The following is a 12,625-nucleotide window of genomic DNA, read 5'->3' as shown; positions in this document are numbered from 1 at the left end:
CTAACTTCAAAATAACTAAGAAATACAGAGCAATATATCAGAATCTGGCATGAACTTATAATGCAATACCATTATCCTCTGAGAGCACAGAGGAGTTTTCAATAAAATAACAAAATGCAAATAAACAGGACTATATAATATTATATACAAAATATACCCTCAGCTGTTGGTTTATTAGGTACACCTAGCTAAAACTAATGCAGTCTAACAAGGGTATTTGGGGAGTACATACAGTTGTATGCAAAAGTTTAGGAATCCCTGACAATTTCCACGATTTTCATTTATAAATATTTGGGTGTTTGGATCAGCAATTTCATTTTGATTTATCAAATAACTGAAGGACACAGTAATATTTCAGTAGTGAAATGAGATTTATTGGATTAACAGAAAATGTGCAATATGCATCAAAACGAAATTAGACAGGTGCATAAATTTGGGCACCCCAACAGAAAAATCACATCAATATTTAGTAGAGCCTCCTTTAGCAGAAATAGAAACAGCCTTCTAGACGCTTCCTATAGCCTGTAATGAGTGTCTGGATTCTGGATGAATGTATTTTGGACCATTCCTCCTTACAAAACATCTCCAGTTCAGTTAGGTTTGATGGTTGCCGAGCATGGACAGCCTGCTTCAAATCACCCCACAGTGATATTCAGGTCTGGGGACTGGGATGGCCATTCCAGAACACTGTACTTGTTCCTCTGCATAAAGGCCAGAGTAGATTTTGAGCAGTGTTTTGGGTCGTTGTCTTGTTGAAATATCCAGCCCCGGCGTAACTTCAACTTTGTGACTGATTCCTCAACATTATTCTCAAGAATCTGCTGATATTGAGTGGAATCCATGCGACCCTCAACTTTAACCAGATTCCCAGTACCGGCACTGGCCACACAACCCCACAGCATGATGGAACCTCCACCAAATTTTACTGTGGGTAGCAAGTGTTTTTCTTGGAACGTTGTGTTCTTTTGCCGCCATGCATAACGCCCCTTGTTATGACCAAATAACTCAATCTTTGTTTCATCAGTCCACAGCACCTTATTCCAAAATGAAGCTGGCTTGTCCAAATGTGTGTTTGCATACCTCAAGCGACTCCGTTTGTGGCGTGTGTGCAGAAAAGGCTTCTTTCGCATCACTCTCCCATACAGCTTCTCCTTGTGCAAAGTGCGCTGAATTGTTGAACGATGCACAGTGACACCATCTGCAGCAAGTTGATGTTGTAGGTCTTTGGAGGTGGTCTGTGGGCTGTTTTTGACCGTTCTCACCATCCTTCGCCTTTGCCTCTCCAATATTTTATGTGGCCTGCCACTTCTGGCCTTAACAAGAACTGTGCCTGTGGTCCTCCATTTCCTCACTATGTTCCTCACAGTGGACACTGACAGCTTATATTTCTGCGATAACTTTTTGACTTTTCCTCTAGCGCCATCATCAGGTCAAAATTTTAATTTGTCCAATACTTTGGTTTACGGCCAAATACCTGCAAAACAAATGACTTTTTCCATTAGCCTCGGCTGTGCTTTGTGTTTAGCCAGCTGCTAGCGTGCCTGTAGATTCTTAGTCTCGTTTTTTTATTTGGCCACATCCACTGTGTAAATCAGAATTACAGCTAATATGTTTCTTTAGCAGGGCACTGTTCAGCTCAAGATTTCCTGTTATGGGTGAAAGGGTAACATAGAGTGCATGAAGCTCCCCTGCACGCAGAGAGCTTTCAAAACAGAGAATTTTACTGTGTGGTTAAAGCAGAACTGTGGGGAGAGAACGTGAAAACGTAAGCACTACTTAGGGAAGATTTCCTGTCACTGAACGAAGAGGTTTTGTGCTCTGTGTGCTCTGACAGACGGTTGTGATTGGGCAGGTTTTGGTGGCAGAGCTTTGTGTGGGAAAAAACTAAAAATAGTTAAACTTTTAAGGGCAGCAAGAAGAATACACACACAGGCACAGAAAACCTTGGAACCTGTCCCAAAGTGCTGACTGGGAGCCCGGGTCATCTGTGATTGGCTGAAACCTAGCATAAGCCCCACCCCCCTGTCCTGATCCCTGGGTCGGGGGTTTTAATGCAGCTTCAGCAGGGTCAAGGCTGGGTCGCTGCAGAAACCTAATGACTTCCTCCTAATAAAGACGTGATGTATGAGTGCTTTGATAGGCCCCTGAGATGACCAGCAGGTAACCCCGACACCAGGAGAGAGAGAGAGAGAGAGAGAGAGAGAGAGAGGAAACCTTTATATTCTTACAACCACTTAACCCAAATTCATCAATTAGCAATAAATTAAATAAAACGAAAAGACATATTAGAGAAACTGCTCAAAAACTGGTTCATCATGTGCAGACTGCAACTTGTTAGAAGCTGCTCAGCCCAGGAGTAACCAAAACTCCAATTTACTTTTTTAAGACTAGCTTAATCAGATTTCATTTCACATTGGGATTTGTTAATAGTAAGGATTCACACTTTTAAAAAATCACAGTTCAGAGGTCCCACCGGGACTCTGAGTCCTGCACCCAGAGAGATTCCACATCTGCAACAATGTTTTGTGTTGGGCTACATGAAAAAGTTACAGTAATGGTAAATGGACTGTGCTTATATAGTGCCCTTCTAGTCTTTTTCGACTACTCAAAGCGCTTCCCTGGCAATCCCAGTCCCAAGCCTCTGTCAAAGAAAACTAGCTGGACTCAGAGATAGTCCTCCAACCAAATGACAATGGAAGATAGTTTCCAGTTCAGCAGAATTATTTAACAGTGAATATTTAATTTATACTTAAGTTTCTGACCTCGCAGCCACAAAACAAATCGGAAATCTGAATATTTTTCATCTGTTTTGATTGTCTGCAACAAAGTTCAGTTGCAATTGTATGCACATGGGTTCGCTTGATGTCAGCATTTTCATATTGTGATTATGACTTATCAAGAAAGTGTGAGATGGGAAAAGGGGTATGATGAAGGAGACATGAACAATAACAGGATGAGGAGAAAAAGAGCGAGAAAATATGAATTAAAGGAAGGTAAAGGGAAATTCTGGAAGACGTAAGCAAAGCAGCATCCCGAAAAAGTATCCAGCAGAGAGCAGCCACTGCTGGATGATAATTCTCTGCAGCCGTGAGCTCCAGGCTGCTTCCTCTGACTGCTGTGGTGGCTTCAGGAGAGGACGTGTGTGTGTGTGTATGTGTGTGTGCTTTGGCAATGTTAACGTCTGCTTCCCATGCCAATAAAGCCCCATTGAATTGAATTGTGTGTGCAGAGGAGGGGGGTCATTTGAGCAGAATACTTGGAAACTCTGATTCATTCTGATTGAGTTGAGTTGTAGTAGTTACAGTGGACTGGTTTTACTGGAAGGATTACACGGCATCATAAAACCAGAAAACATCCCCCACATCTCACAGCGCTGAACTCTGTGCTCCATGTTCACTTTAGGCAACATACAGCGGTAAACAAACAGAGGATATTTGTCTTCACTTTACCTTGTTGGAGAAAGAAAGGCTGACTGGGAAGCTCATCTCTGCAGATTTGGATCTGAAAAATTCAAATTTGAATTAATGACAAAAGGTGCAAAAACTCTACACACATTGCAGCTGCTCATACTCTTCAAGGCTGAGTTAATACTGCAGGTCTGGACACAATTTTTGCCTGTCTCTCTATTTTTTAGGATTCAAGCTTTTAAAAGTAAAGTAATATATCTCATCATTTCAAACTAACTAGTAGTTACTAAATTCTTAATAAGTAGTACTTAATTTTAAACTAGAAATGTATCAAATTGGGTTCAACCAGTAAAACTTTTAATGCTGATGGGACCGTATATAAGCCAAGATGAGTCCAGCGACCAGCTTTCCCCTCGGACTGAGGTCAGCGCCTGTGCTACTCGATAATGTACAGACACAACAAAAAATGTAGAGGTATCTGGAGGAAAATAACAGTAAGAACTGGAGTTCCTGTTAGACACAGAGTTCGTGCATACATTGCAAGCTTGCTTAAGCTAATAGTCAATGTAGTCAATGAGATTTGCAGTGCACCTTACTATCTGCTCACAGTCACACCTGAATCACGTGATTTTGGTCATTTTCACTTGTTTTTTCAGCGCTCACACAGAACTGACCTGAGGAGATATTCGCTGAACTTGACAAAATTATGTGTATTGGATAAGAATTACATACACTACCTTTAATAGCTGTTCTAGGGTAAAATCCATTGAGTTAACAGACCATATAGACTGGAAAACACATTCATACACACTGTCACACCACTACAATTTAGTATTTCAAATTCACCTCACCTTCATGCATTTGGTCTGTGGGAGGAAACTTATGCAAACATGGAGAGAAGGAAACTATACACAGAAACACTCCAGCGTGCAGACTAACAATAGTAGAAACATCAGAGAGGGAGAAAATAGTAGTTACCTGGATGTAACTTCCTTTCATGAAGGGATGGAGCGAGAATCACCTAATCGTCTATGTAGGTTAACACTCTCGCCTCTGTCTCTGAAAGGGTTCTGTGCAGTTTCCACAAACTTGGAAAAACATGCACATGAGCCAGATAATAGCCTAAAAGGGAGGCAGAAGTGCTAAAAACCTTCCTGGAGGCAAACTGAGCGTTTTCTATGGCGAAGCAGTATGGGGATGTGGAGATATGCTTCTGTCACATCTATGGCAGTCATCCAGTCGCATGTTTGATGCATCAGCAGATTTTACAGCACGCAAAATGCCATTTCGTGATATAGCTGTTCAAAAACATGGGCAGATCCACTATCAACCATATTTCTCCTGAACCTAGTGATGGCTCCTTTCGTCATTTCCTAATACCGTGCCATCATCCCAGCGGAACTGAGTACGTCGGCGTCAGAATAGATGAGTGTACCCCCTGCTCAGCATCCTGTCCAGAGGGTGAACCACTGATTCATATCCACATTGAATAGCGATGCACGAGTCGTGCGAGATAGGTTAGTGGGGCCGCCCGTCGTTAGTGTCTCACAATGGAGGAAAACACATGGGAGGGGCCTGCCCGAAAATGCCACTGGGATGAGGGCGCGAACAGAGAGGAGAGGCAACACTCTCAATTGTGCTGTCGGCGGAGAGGCCTCATGAATGAATGGAAAGGAACGATTTGCTCCGCGAAATGGGTCTTCACTCCCTTTATCAGTGTTGTCACTTACCTGTGTGGGTGTTGTACGCCTGGCACAGTTAGGGCAAAAGGGCGGAGGATAATAATAGAAATGTAATAATAATAAAAACCGCTTCCTCATCGGTAACAGTAACCAAGAGTAAACGCATCATGTCAGTGATGAGCTCAGTCCATCATCGGGGACCTGAGCTATCATCCAGCACGTGGGCCGTCATGGAGCGTGTGGCGATGCCCCTTCCCCATCCAAAGTCCCCTTCTGGGCTGTCTCTCCAAAAAACACTTCACTAAGAAGCATTATTGCACGCTCTCGTGCACCTAGCATGTTGAACGAGCGATTACCTTGACTGATGTGGAGGGAGCCAGGGAGGGAGGTAGTGTTGCTAACTAGTGCTAAACCAGATTAGAAGGTGCAAGTCATGATGTAGCTAGAGCTAGCCAGCTAGTGTAGCTAATGACGCAGCCTGAGCAGCGCTAGCCAGCCTAGCAGGTAGCAGATGTGTGCAGCATGTCGTCGAAGAGGCAGTGAGAATGCCCCAGAGCTGGGCAAAGCGGAGGGCGTCAGCTGGCTGAAGTACGTAATGATCCAGGAGAATCAAGATGACCTGAAAATTTTGATCTGCATGTTTAGTAAGTGCTCTTTACAGATGATTATTATTGGATATTTTTAAAAACAAAATGTGGTCTCAGACAGAGCTGAAAATAGTTTCCATGTGTATTTTACCCATTCTGCTCATTCATAATCGTGAATTTTTTTCCACATATGTGTAAATGTATAGCAGCCCACATCTGAACCTTCACTCTCCTCTGTAAAAAGCAAGGAACTTTTCATCTCTCTTTGGCCGAACCTTTATCAGTTTTCTTCATACAGCAACAGACAGCAGTGGTGTGCACTTTTCATCTCGTGTCAAACTGATATTTAGTTTGCTTTCTTTTTCACTCTCTCCCTTTTTCACATATACACTCAGAGTTTAGACCTTAGTGTCTTGGGGAAGTTTTATTAGTTTGGAGGCTCTCTACAGGCTGTAAAGTCATGACACGACAAAATGAAACCAGATACAAGAAGGTCAATACAACCTGCAGCACAGACAGATAGAGAGGGTCACATATCGATAATCACTGCCAAAAAGACATCAGATTTCCTCTGCACATGTCCAAAATACAAAAACATTAGAGCAAATTAACATCAACATTTTCTGTTGGGGAAGGCCGACAACAAATAACAACGTACATCAATCTGTCTTGAATGTTGTATCTAATTAAGTAATGTGTGACACATGTGTGACACAACACAGGAGGGTACACAAGAGATTGTATGATTATCATAAGGAGACCTTCACTGATCATAATTCCTTTCTTAGATAACTATTTTGATTATATGTCTCCAGTATTTCCTTGAGTTACATGCTTTGGCAACACAAATATATTGACATGTCATGACAATAGACTCTTTTCACAGCAGACCTTTTGGCATGTCATAAGAGGAAAAATACAAGTGTAAATGATATCATTAATGACAATGGCATTACAGTGGGTATCCAGATGATGGATGGAACTGAGCCTTCATTAATGTTTATTAATTAAAAGCTGTGCTTTTCCTGCTATAACAAGCCAAGATGTCTGCAATGAAAAAAGAAGCAAACTAAAATTGAAACTCAGAGAAGAAACCAGAGCAATCTCAGCATGAACACTAGGTGGTGACACACTGCCAAAAACACAGTATTTCTCTCTCACTCACACACACACACACACACACACACACACACACACACACACAAACACGCAGACATACACAAACAGTTCCTGTGAAATGAATGAGCTGTTCTTACATGTTATTTAAGTGCAAATGTTTGTTCGTTAACCTCATTCAGCTCATATTTGTCCACCATCTCTCTCTCTCTCAAATTAAAATTAAAATCAGGAACGCATACTAAATAGTATATTACATGTTGTAGTACATTATTTTATAATATACTGTATATGCATTACTATATAAAGGTGATTGAGGATTTTCCATTGTTGCACCCAGACTGAGCAGTTTCCTCCCTTAATGTCGGATCTCCCCTGTCCACTACATCTGTTAAATAAATCTCTTAAGACCATAAGATCTTTTACAACTTCTTATGAGTCTTCAGCTTTTATTTTGTCCATTACAATGATCTATTTGCTTATCCATCTATTTATTTTCATTTTGATTATCTTTTTAATTAGCATTTGAAAGTTTTCTGGTGATGGTCAATATTTGTTGTTTTTAAATGAAAAATACTGACTTGACTATATTAAGAAAATAGTTTTAAAAATATAACTGCACAACAACAAATAAATAAAATATGATAAGATATGATATGATAATACAATTTAATCTCGCTCTCTATCTGCGAAATGGCTCATTTACAGTTTTCTATTGTCATTTTATATATTAAGTAAAGAGAGATGCTTATTTGGCACTTTAAATAAACTAAAGGTGGCATGACAAGAAACGAGTGTAACACAGCTCAATAGAGGAAAAACAACAGGTCAGTATAGCTGCTGTGAGAGAGAGAAGGTAAGAACACAGCAGAAAAAAAGAGGAATGAAAAGAGGGAAGGAGAAAAAAGAGAAGGACATGAGGAAAGACTGATAAGATAGAGAAAGAAAGAGGAGAAAAATAAATAAAAACACAACCAAAGCATGCTTTAGAAGAAGGGGAAGAAAGGAGGAAAAAAACAAGAGGAAGAGGTACAGTTAAAAAGAAAGGGAGAGGGAGGGAGGAAGAGGGTGAGACAACACAAAATAAAGAGAGGAAAAAGATGTAAGGATGTGGAGAAGGGGGGATACGTGAAAGAGAGAAGAGACAAAGGAAAAAGAGAAATGGCAGTAAAGATGGAGGGAGAGAGAGAGAGAAAGGGAGGAAGGGAGATTAAAAAGTAGGGGAGGAAGAGAAAAGGGAGAAAGAGGGAAGAGAGGGGGGGAGCATCTGTTTCCTGTCTGGACTCCAGCTGGAGGAGGAACAAATGACAAAAGAAGAAGAGGACGAGGAGGAGGAGGAGGAGGAGGAGGAGGAGGAGGAAGTACCGGCCGGCCTGAGAACCTGTCACACACACACACACACACACACACACACACACTTCCTCAGGGAAAAAACGAATCCTACTTCCTCCTCGGTGTGTGTGTGTGTGTGTGTGTGTGTGTGTGTGTGTGTTTACATCTGACCATTTTGCTAATGATGCTATTTTGTTTGGATGTATTTTTCCAGACATTGGTTTCCATTAAAACATGATCAAAATGTTGTCGTGAAAATCCATCACATCTAGTCTGTGTGTTAGTTTGTCTCATAGTTACATCTGCAGATAAATGACTGCACAGCTTTAATATGCAAATATTAATGTAGACAGGTAGACAACTGAAGCATGTTTCAAGAGTTAGCCAAAAATGAAATGAATGGAGACCAAATGCTGACTAGAACTCCTGTCAAGTCAAGTCAGGTCATTTTTATAAATATAACCCAAAACAAATTATACAGTACACACCATCCATCCTCAAGGTGTGTTCAGACAGAGAGCAAAGCAAATTTTGTGTCATTCGCTCAAATTTGCGCAGTCTGTGCTGATTTGCCCCAGACAGCTAATGCACCCACTGTACAGAAGGTAGCTGTAAGCTAGCTAGAAAGGGACGCTCTGACTGTGTGCCCCTGTGTGTATTTGTGTGACAGCTCAGACTCTGACTGATCTCAGAACTCACCAGGAACTCTTAACCCCAGGACAAATCTGAATTTTTATCTCAAGTTGAAACATTTTGAACTCAAGCGGATACAGGTGAATTTGTGTCTAATTGCGTCCATCTCATCCTTCCATTGACTTTATGTGCAGTCGCGCTGGCTCTAAAATGGCCTCGCAGTCTGTCTGAACACACCTGTAGGGCTGCGGATAAAGAAAAACTCCCCAAAAAACACCCTTGAGCTAAACATGTCCTTGACAGCAGGAAAAATAAATCTGAAAATTTAAAGCTACAATTACCATTCTCCTGCCTTGGACATTTTCATTTTATTGCTTTGCTTCGCAACATTGCAGCAGTAGTAATAAGGATTTTTCGACAAAAAATGGCTTTATTGTCAGAGTGCAACACGAAGCCCAACACACTGCTGACATGTTTGTCACTGAGTTACGTCTGCACATGTTCAGTGCCTTTCTGAAGAAAATTAGGAAAGAATTGTGTGTGTTTGTGTGTGTGTGATGTAAAGGAGGGGGTGGAAGGGGCGGGGGTGGGATTTCCTGATTTGTTTGTTCCTCTCACACACTTTTCTTCCTGGTCCAGGCTAGATTTAGACTTCCTGTTCAGAGCTATTCTCAGAGCACAGAGGCACACACACTCACACACACACATGCGTACATTCATTTGCTCATGTTTATACATTCATTTTCATAAATGTAGCCTGTCAGTGTGTTTTGTACATGGCTGAGCACTTGTGTGTGTGTGTGTTTCAAATGTCATCCATCTAATGTAAATAATAAAAACTACCCTATTACAAATATTTTGTTAAATTAAAGATACTAGTATGTCAACAGCCCCAAAAAGAGAGAGATAGAGCAAGAGAGAAACAGAAAGTGCGTACATCTGGGAAAGTGAGAGAGAAGGAGTGGTCATATATACGTTGGAGAGATGTGAAACGGAAACTTTTGTTGATTATGTAATGTAATCGAATGGGTGTAACTGAATTAACATGCATCAGTAGACCTGCATCACATGTGCGTCGCTTGTATGAAAGGGAAAGTTACTGATAGATGATTTCTTAAGCAACATATAAATGACGATCCTATTTCCTTAGCTGCCATTTTCTTCAGTTCATCCCTCAAGTCCCTTTTATTCCTCAAACTATTTGTTTTAAATCCTTTTTCTGGTGTCAAAACTTAAAAATCATCGTTTTCCTGATGGTTTTCATGGTATGCAGGTAGCATGGAATTGAAGGCAATTCTGTGTTTACTGTTTGGGCTCATGCTGTGTCACTATAGTTCAACGCAGACAAAAGGAGCAAGAAGATTGTTTATGTCTGTTTATTGTCACAGTAATATGATGATGCAGCGTTGATGTGTCAGGTTCACTGCAGAGCAGCACAGTGAAGCTGTGTCTAATGCAATGACAATTAGAGCACAGAGAACATGAACTTCATGACAAAACGGAGGACCACTGTGAGCAGTGCATACAGCCATTTTCAATCTGCAAAGCCGGACAAACTTGCTAAATTCTTACCTTTAAACACAAAATGCTAAACTTACATTCAAAATTCTAAACTCGAAATCACATGCTCAGTCCGTAGAATAAACGCAACTCATATTAGCATATGTTTCAATGCTCACAAGTGGCTGAAATAAGCTTTGGTGTCTTAAATAAAAATGAACTTTGGTTGATACAGAACATAAAACGTAAAGTGATGCAGTAAAGTACAATCACAATTATTATTTTACCTGGTAAGAGTACTGTATAGTCATACTCACGACTCCATCATCTATATTTACAGTAAAGCACCATATTCAGTAAATAAAATTAAACGTTTTCAAAAGTAATTCTTAATCTACATCATTTCAATCACTAAAATGTGCACAAATCGCACATTTTTTTTCTCATTGCTATTTGTATAATCTTGAGGAAATGACCATCGCATTCTCTGTTTTGATGAGAACTAGTTATTGTTTGACAGCATATTTGAAAAAGACCATTTTATTTTAGTATGCAATAATGATTAAAATTCGCTGGTAAACATATAGAATGCTGTGATGCTCTGATAAACTTACTTGCATGATGCATTACCTAATTTAATAGAAACGTTTTCATTTTGTGTGCTATGTTTGTGATTTTGAGGACAAAATTAACATTTCGTGTTAAGTGTTTTGCTAATTGAAACTGAACCGAAGCAACTGTAAAATACTGTAATACTATGTATGGTATTTTAATTTGTAGCTCGATCTATGTTTCTCTTTTAACAGGTCTCTAAAGACATGAGGCATATAGGAAAGTTTTGAAAAACATCCCTGAATTTAAGGATTAATTGAGATAAGAGAAGTTTACACGGAGAATTTTAATTTCTTAGCCGTGGATTTCCTAACTGGGTTTGGAATGTGACGTTTTAATATCTGTGCAGAAAAAGACGCTTGGAAGTGGAAATTGCCATTGGTTGATGCCAAACATGGCGATATCAACATGACAACTGGAAGCCAGCACTGTAAATTGCCAGTGATGTGATAATGTGACACAGACATGCATACTTGGCTGTGCTAATAAAAATGAACATATTCAGATAACTTTGTGGACATTTTATTTTCTAGCTGGAGGTTTTAATTCGACTTTCACCTGTTTTCGCTGCTGGCTCACAGACAGTTCGGATGGATGGCGTGATGAACATCCAAAGCCAGGGGGAGGAGTTAGAAAGTTCCTGTCCCCTCCTTGGCCTGCGATTGGCTGAGAGGGGGCTCGTCAGTCGTCAGTGTCCACAGAGACATTAATTACTGTTGGGGATGTTTGTGTGTCTGCAGGATCCTCCAGCGACAAAACATCAAACCACAACAGAAATGCTGTGTGTCACCTCCTCTCATGTTATTTATAGGCCTGTTTATTAGACACACACACGCAGATTTTGTTGTGTGTCTCTGTATGCACTTTCTGCTGCATGATGGATGAGCTTTGTGCATGTGTGGGTGTGTGTGTGTGTGTGTGTGTCTTTTGATCGGCCTGATGAATGACTATGTTCATAACATCTGCTTGTGTGTGTGTTTGTTTGTGTGTGTTGGTGCAGCAGAGAAGTGGGATGATTTTGCTGAAACTTCAAAGCAAAAAGTAGAAAGGAATATTCAGACATCCTACCGCACACACAGTTTGTATTTCTATAGTTGTGGGGACCCTCCTTGACAAGATACATTAACCCTTAACTTAAACCTAAACCTAAACCTCAACCCTATAACCAAGTCTTAACCCTCAAACAGCTCTTTGAAGAAGTGAGGACTGGACAAATGCCATCACTTTCTAAAAATGTCATTACAAAACTTAAACTGATCCTCCCAAGGACAGAAACACACACACACACACACACACACACACACACGGTGGGTCTGAGTCAAAGCTCTGGATGAAGGAGGACGGCTGGACAGAACGGATCCTGCCAACCGACCGCTGTGTTATTACCACAGATCTGCTGTGTGTGTGTGTGTGTGTGTGTGTGTGTGTGTGTGTGTGTGTGTGTGTGTTTATTGTGTTTATATGTGTTACCATCCTTCCATGCATCAGTTTGTGTTCTTGTTTGATATTTCATGTTAAGTTAAATGGCTTAAATGTGAAGAATAAAACCAATTTTCTGATACTGAAACGGGTAAAAGAGGAAAACTACATTTGAGAGAAAAGAGACAGAGTGATCACGTTCACCCAAAACGTATTTGATGTGACAGATTTGATTTGTGCCTGTTTCCCCCGGTGGAGAGCCAGCCCTCTTTTCAAGCTAGCATGTGTCCCCTTATCCTCATCCAACCAATTATTCCTAATATTGGAGCATGACGGT

The sequence above is a fragment of the Siniperca chuatsi genome, linkage group LG9, assembly GCF_020085105.1.
Source record: "Siniperca chuatsi isolate FFG_IHB_CAS linkage group LG9, ASM2008510v1, whole genome shotgun sequence".
Classification (NCBI taxonomy): domain Eukaryota; kingdom Metazoa; phylum Chordata; class Actinopteri; order Centrarchiformes; family Sinipercidae; genus Siniperca; species Siniperca chuatsi.
Note: the sequence above shows the minus strand (reverse complement) of the source record.